The sequence below is a fragment of the Garra rufa genome, chromosome 4 (assembly GCF_049309525.1).
Source record: "Garra rufa chromosome 4, GarRuf1.0, whole genome shotgun sequence".
NCBI lineage: Eukaryota > Metazoa > Chordata > Actinopteri > Cypriniformes > Cyprinidae > Garra > Garra rufa.
The window spans coordinates 53,428,724-53,437,188 of record NC_133364.1 but is presented as its reverse complement, the minus strand read 5'-3'; positions in this window follow the sequence as shown (position 1 = coordinate 53,437,188).

Below are 8,465 nucleotides of genomic sequence, written 5' to 3'. Positions count from 1 at the left end.
AAGTGCACTTATAGGAGATATGTACAGGGGAAGCTATGGATAATATTTACAGATGAAGTACTGTGAACATAATTTACAGATGATAATTAACTACAATTAGAATGTATAAATAGATGAACACAATATACAGGTTGCTATTAACTATAATGTAAATTGCAGGTAGATTACAATACTGTCATCACAAACTGTTTCTGTCTTTATTTTAGGTGCACCATCAGTGGACCCATGCCATCCAGATTATGTTCCATCAGTTTTCGCTCATAAAAACACCATTGCTGGTTCACAGAAGTTGGAGCGATACCAGAGGAGACAGAGGAGACCATGTGTGGTTGAGTCTATAGATTCACCTTCCTTAGATGTCACCCATGCTGACCCTGAAGAAGGATGCACTGCTGTGGGTACAGATCTGTCAATGGCAGACATTGACAAGCTACAAAATGAAAACATTGAATTAAAAAGAAAAATGGCTTTACTGGAGAAGAAACTGGAATCTCAAGAAAAACAACTACAAGATCATATGTTTGGCAGTCCGTCTGATTTTATTTTAAATGATGACAAGCACACTCATTTTTACACTGGTCTACCATCTGCTTCTGTGTTCTTCACCCTCCTCACTTACCTGACAACAACATGGAACGCATCATCAACCATACTTACCCTTCTCGAGCAGTTTCTTGTGGTCCTGATGAAGCTTCGTCTAGGCTTAACTCATCAAGACCTCGCTTTTCGCTTCAGAGTGAGTTGTGGAACTGTCTCAAACACCTTTCATGAATGGCTCGATGTGATGGCTAAAGAGTTACAATGCCTTGTCCGGTGGCCATCCAGGAAAGATATCAGAAGAAATCTCCCCACCCTCTTCAAGACTACAGGTTTCCAACAAGTTAGATGTATAATAGACTGTACTGAAGTGTTCATTGAGAGGCCAACTAGTTTGCAAACACGGGCAGTCACATACTCCCACTACAAATCACATAATACTGTGAAGTTCCTTGTTGGTATTAGTCCAACAGGAGCTTTTACATTTTTGTCAAAAGTCTGGGGTGGTCGTGCTAGTGACAAGGTTATAACAAAAAATTCAGGGTTAATTGACCTTCTTGAACAAGGAGACCATGTAATGGCTGATCGAGGCTTCAATTTTCCCGAATATTTTGCCGCCAAATGTGTTCGTCTTCATGTACCAGCATCTACAAAGGGAAGAAAACAATTGACAGGATTAGAGGTGACACACTCTAGAAAAATGTCCCGAGTGAGAATCCACGTGGAAAGGGTCATAGGAAAACTGAAGTCATTCAGAATTCTGCGGAACACCCTGCCAGTCAGTATGGTCAAACGGAGAAATGATAACAGTCTTTGCACAATAGATAAAATATTAATTGTTTGTGCAGCACTTTCAAATCTGGGGAAACCACTTGTACAAAAATAAAGCAGGACTTAACCACAACTTAAAGGGATAGTTCACATAAAAACCCTCATGACGTTCCAAACCTGAAAGACCTTTGTTCATCTTCGGAACACAAATTAAGCTATTTTTAATTACTTAGGCTGTCAATGGAGGAACAGAAAGGTCTCGGATCTCATCAGAAATATCTTCATTTGTATTCTGAAGATGAATGAAGGTCTTACAGGTTGGAACGAAACGAGGGAGAGAAATGAATGACAGAATTTTCATTTTTGGCTGAACAAACCCTTTAATTTGATACTTTTACCTACGGGATTACTTTTTTAAATTAAATATATTAAAATACCAAACACATGCATTATGATATGTGTAGTGTTGAACTTTTATTACAATGTTTCAAATGGAATGTAATTGTAAAATGAAATGATATATTCAGTAATAAACACCAACAACTATTGATTAACTGATTTATTGACTGATGAATAAAGTACTATAGACTACGATTTCCGTTTTTAATGTATTTATATATTTGATGTAAAAAGTGAAAAAGCTCAAAAAAGCAGAAACAACCTATGCTTAAAGAAAATATTTGATTTCAGATCAGCACTATTGAGCTGCTTTTGAGACAATTTTCATGTAGCTCTCACTCAGCTGCAGTCTTCCCTCTACAAATTCATCCACAACTTTTGGCAGCATGTGTTTAAAGTAAAAGCTACGTAGCCTTTGCATATATGTGGAGACAAAAGCATTGTCATAAGGCACATCAAGTTCCAGGTGCTGTACTGGGGCCCAAATAACAAGACAGGATGTTTTCAGCCCGAGACAGTGCATCCCTAACTGTATCTGCCTGTAGTAACCTCTGGGGCCTTTTGGGTTCACAATGTACTGCCCGCCCTCCACTCTGATGTCTTGGTTTGTGGCAGTGAATGCATCATTAAGGGATGTGCAAGCACTGAGTGTGATAGGGCATTTTACCTCTAGCAGCTTGTCATCAATGATACCATCAGGGCTTGCTGCCAGCCATGGGTCTCCTGCACACACCACCAACCCTTTGTCCATCACTATGCAGCCCCTCTCCCTAATCTGCTCCTTAGCAAGTCCCTCGCTTTCCTTCCCATACCTCGTGACCACACTCCCCTGGAACTTTGGGTAGAGGTGTTCAGTGATAAACTTAGCCGGGTCAGTTGTCTCACGCTGAGGCACCTTGCTGGCTGTGCTTGCTGTTATGCGTAGCTTGCGTGCATCATGCCAGAGTGGTTCTATGCTCTGTTTTCTAGTGTTTCTCTCTAGTTCCACCACTTGATCTGGGTTCAGTTTAACAAAAGCCTCATAAAATGTTGTGCACTTTGGACAGCTCAGAGCACTACCATGCTCACTGTGGGGCTGAGCTAAGCTGCTGAACACGTTGAGTTCCTCTCCCTGAGCATCATGTTCTCCCTGACTGCTGGTGAAATCCTGACTACCTGACTCAGAGGCTGTGTCTGTCTCACTGCTGTCACACATGACGGAAAAGAGAGCACAGCCTGGCACAACTTCCTAAAATAAATGGTGAAAAGACTTTACCTACACTGCCATATATATATAGTACTGAATATTTTACATTAGACTAGTTGATTTGTTAAAGATATATGAACTATAACTTACTTTCAGGGCTTTAAAAAGCTTTTTTGGTGACCCATCTGGATTTAGTGGGGGGAGGCAGAGTGGAGCTTGTAGCTTGATCTTCTTGCCAGGTTTCAAGAAATCACACTGAACTACTGGTTGTGGATCAGCCTGAAAGGATATTTGAAATGTACATTATACATAAATATACATAATAAAAATAATTATTAAGGAAAAAATTGGCATATGTAGTGTTGTACAAAATACCACCAATTGTGCACTGATATTTGAAAAGACTAGGATATGATTATTAAATATAATAATTTGTTAAAATGCTCCCCTTTTTAGTCACCCGTGACCAAACACTTGGTTTTGAAGTGACAGATGGGCCAGTCTGGAGTCCATCCTGAACACACTGCTCCGCAGCAACCAAAATCGTACCCACATGGCTACACACCTCTCCATTGCTGCATAGATCCAGATAGACATTTTATCAACGGGATAAAAGTATTGAAAAGGTGTATCTCATGCTATTGTAAAATGTAATGTTAGCTAGCCAGCCATACTTACCCTGCCATGCAGGTGCAATGCCCACTCTGGATTTCGCCGGACTTCTTCGCAATGATCCAGGCGGAGTAGCTCTTTGAAAGCGTCTGACCCGCCTCGATTTCCCCGTAAACGACACAGGTATTTCCATCCGTGTGTGTTAGAATTTTTTTAACTTTTCCGGAATGAAAATAGTTATAGGCATCCAAGCTGCGATATGCCTTGAACGCCTCCCTTGTGTACACACATTCCTTCTCGACTAAGTATTCAAAGATATTTACCTGACTGACCTCCGGTAAACCAGACAAGTCTGTAGAAAAAAACGTTTGCCTCAAAAGTTTGTTGAACGGGTCTGGTAGTGTAACGTTGTCACATTTAAGTTTGGCCAAGTAACGGCTCTTTTCTTCTATTGGTAGTCCCAAATAATACTGGCTAGACATACTTGCTAGCTAATGTAATTTGCTTGTTTCTAGTACAGTACTCTGTTGTTATTGATTCTACCGGAAGTTAAGTTTGGGCCACAAAAGCGCGCATGCGCAGTAACGTTTGTTTATGTTGTTGCCGTTGAAACCGTCTATATAATAAAAATTATAATTTAACAAAAAATTATTAGTTTTAAAAGCATGGTTTTAGTTTTAAAATAAATGGTTTATTAGGAAGCTATAAAAGTGTAGATATTTAAAAAGATAAATATATGTAAATATATATTTACATTTATTTAAAAATAAATAAATAAATGAATAATGATTGAAAATATATATAAAAAATTATATCTAAAAATAATGCAAATCAACTGAGTATATAAAAAATTAAATTTAATAATTTTATTAGCTAAGCAGCTTAGTTTTAAAATAAATGTTTCATAAGAAAGCAATATAATATATATATATTTTTTTTTTTTTACAAATTTTAAATATATATGTGACCCTGGACCACAAAACCAGTCTTAAGTCGCTGGGGTATATTTGTAGCAATAGCCAAAAACACATCGAATGGGTCAAAATTATTGATTTTTCTTTTATGCTAAAAATCATTAGGATATTAAGTAAAGATCATGTTACATGAAGATTTTTTGTCAAATTCCTACTGTAAATATATCAAAATGTAATTTTTGATTAGTAATATGCATTGTTAAGAACTTAATTTGGACAACTTTAAAGGTGATTTTCTCAGTATTTAGATTTTTTTGCATCCTCAGATTCCAGATTTTCAAATAGATGTATATCGGCCAAATATGGTCCTATCCTAACAAACATAGAAAGAAAAATCAATAGAAAGCTTATTTATTGAGCTTTCATTTGATGTATACATCTCAGTTTTGTAAAATTTAACCTTATGACTGATTTTGTGGTCCAGGGTCACATATATAATTATATCTGAGTATATAAATAAAGTTATAATTTAATTAAAGTTATTTGTTTTAAAAGCTTTGTTTAAAAAGCAGTTTTAGATGCTTGGTTTGGTTGTAGCTTAGATTTAAAATAAATGTTTTATCAGGAAGCAATAAAAAATACAAAAACTATACAAATGTATTAAAAAATATTAAATATGATATCTAAAGCCGCTTTTCCACTATCGGGCCGAACCGTTCTCAATGCTTAACCGTTCTGTTCCGTGCCGATCCGGGCCAGTCAGCACAGATACGGTTTGATTTTCCACTGTGGTGCAGATAACGGAACTCTTTGGAATGTAAATACAAATGCATCAAATCGTTGCCTTGGTAACGCAAGAGTAGACAGCCCCGCTTCTACTGTTATTGTCCTTTTGGACGCGATATGTATGTTTGAGTTTTTTATTTTTTCCCGGCACTGTTTTGAACTTTTCTTAATGCCCTTCTCTGCAAGACACTGCGCTATAATCTTAAAAACTTTTCGTTTCTCTTTGCACCCTCCAGCTGTTGTTGAATTTTTCTTTCTGTCCAAATATCAATATTAGAGCAAATGTTCATCCACAGACCAAAGTGTCTCAGCCATTTATATTTATATTTACCGTATCTGCTTACTGGGCATCCGCTTAGCCATAGACAGAGCCATAGAGAAACTGGTAGCCAGGCAACAGCGTGGCGACGTCATGCACACGCATTTTACCAGCCCGGTTCAGCACGGTTGTCTAACCGTGCCGAGAATTCCGGGCCGAGAACGGTTTGTAATCGTTCCGTGCCGTACCAGGCTCAGGTGGAAACACAACTGGAACTGTACCCGACCGTTCTCAGAACGGTTCGGCCCGATAGTGGAAAAGCGGCTTAATACAAATATAAAAACAAATACAAATAAACTGAGTATATAATAAAATAATGTTTTTATTACATTAAATAAAAAAAACTATTAAAAATTGCTATCTAATAAAAAATATAGGAAGCAATAAAAATGTAAAGAATATATATATATATATATATATATATATATATATATATATATATATATATATATATAATAAAAAATGTATGAAAATTAATACAAATAAACTGAGTATATAATAAAAAAAATTTAAAGCATGGTTGTAGCTTAGTTTTAAAATGTTTCATTAGGAAGCAATAAAAATATTAAAAAATTATCAAAATTGTAAAAAATATATCTAATAGAAATTGATAAAAAATACAAATAAACTGAGTTTAAAATTTTAATTTAATAAAACGTTTTATTAGTTTTAAAAGCTTAGTTTTATTAGGAAGGATTAAAAATAAAAATAAAATATTTATTCATAAAAAAAAAAAAAAATGATTCTAATAAAATATGAGAAGCAATAAAAATTATATATGTATATATATTTATACGTATAAATTATATATATATATATATATGTATAAATTTATATATATATATATATATATATATATTAGTGGTGGGCATAGATTAATTTTTTTAATCTAGATTAATCTAGATTAAATCTTGAAATTAATCTAGATTAATCTAGATTAAAATGGCTAATTTGAATTCTTCTGAAAGCATTCAGAATATGTGTGCTACCCAAATAATGACTAAAAGTAAGTCTTTGAGAACGGGTTTCTCAAGCCAGGTGGCGCATTAGACCAGGCGCTCATCTCCTGTTTCCAAAATGCATTACAAACTGCTTGACAATTGCATTTAAAACACAATTAACTATACAAACTTGTGTAACCAAGTACTTCTGCGCAAAAGGCTGTACGACGTGCGCGTTCCAGTAAAATATACAGGCGCGCGGGTATGGATAGCCTATCTGCGTGCATCTTACAAAAAACTGCGTTGCTTTTAGAAGCGTCAATTCAGTTGTTGCATATAGTATAATGTCTTTATTTCGGGATTATCAAAGTAAATTATAACTCAAACTTGAGATTTTACTGGGGCACAGCAGATTTTCACTGAGGCACGTGCCCCAGTAAAAAGGGTCTAGCAACGCACCTGCCCTGAAGCGGCTTCATAGCTGCATCCATGTCTGCGCGTCTCATTTGATGTGGTCATTTCACAGAAGTTGAAGACTCGTTCTCGCCTCCTACAGTGCAATTCAACTAGATATCCGTCATCCGCGCTAAAATATCAAAGTGAAAGTCATCATATCTTGCGTAGTTTAGACCCAGCTCCCAACCCAACTTTGAGAATAGATTAACGGCGATATTTTTTTTATCGCGCGATATGAGTCTCACGTTAACGCAGCACGTTAACGCCGATAACGGCCCACCACTAATATATATATATATATATATAATAAAATGTAGAATTTAATCATTTTATTAGTTTAAAAAGCATAGTTGCAGCTTTTATTTTTTATTTTTATTTTTTTAAGATATAATTAAAATATTTTTTTGTAAATCTTTTATATTTTTTTACATGTTTTATTGGTTCTTAATAAAACATTTATTTTAAGACTAAGCTATGCTTTTAAAAACCAATATTTATATTAAATTATAATTTGTATTATATACTCAATTTATTTGTATTATTATTAAAAATTATTATTAATTATTATCAATTTTTCTATTTTCTTTTTAATTTTATATATTGTTTTATTTTTTAAATACTTCCTAATAAAACATTTTAAAACTAAGCTATAGCAATGCTTTTAAAACTAATACAATTTCTATTGAATTCTAATCTTTATTATATACTCAGTTTATCTGTATTATTTGTTGTATTTTTATTTGATTTATATATATATATATATATATATATATATATATATATATAGCTTCCTAATAAAACATTTATTTTGAAACTAAAACCATGCTTTTAAAACAAACATTTTTATTAAATTATAATGTTTATTATATACTCAGTTTATTTGTGTTCTTTTATATTTTTATTATATATAATTTTTGTATAATTTTTATAAATTTTTTATAGTTTCCTAATAAAACATTTATTTAAAAAATAAGGTACAACCATGCTTTTAAAACAATATTTTTTATTAAAATTATAATATATACTTATTTTATTTGTATTAGTTTTATTTTAAATTATATTTTATTTTTTTAATACTTTTTCTATACATTCTTTATTCTTTTATTGCTTCCCAATAAAACATTTATTTTAAAACTAAGCTAGAACATGCTTTAAAAACTTATCTTTTTTCATTAAATTATAATTTTTATATAATTTATTTGTAATTTTTTATATTTTTAAAGATATCATTTTAATATTTTTTTCTAAATCTTTTATTTTTTATTGCTTCTTAATAAAACATGTATTTTGAGACTAAGCTATGCTTTTAAACTAATATTTTTTATTAAATTATAATATGTATTTTATATACTCAGTTTAATAAAACATTTATTTTAAAACTAAGCTACAACCATGCATTTAAAACTAATATTTTGTTTTATTAAGTTCTAATTCTTTATTTTTATTTTTTAGATATCATTTTTCCATACAGTTTTTCTAACATTTTTTGAGATATAGTATTTGTTATTGCTTCTTACTAAAACGTTTATTTTAAGACTAAGCTA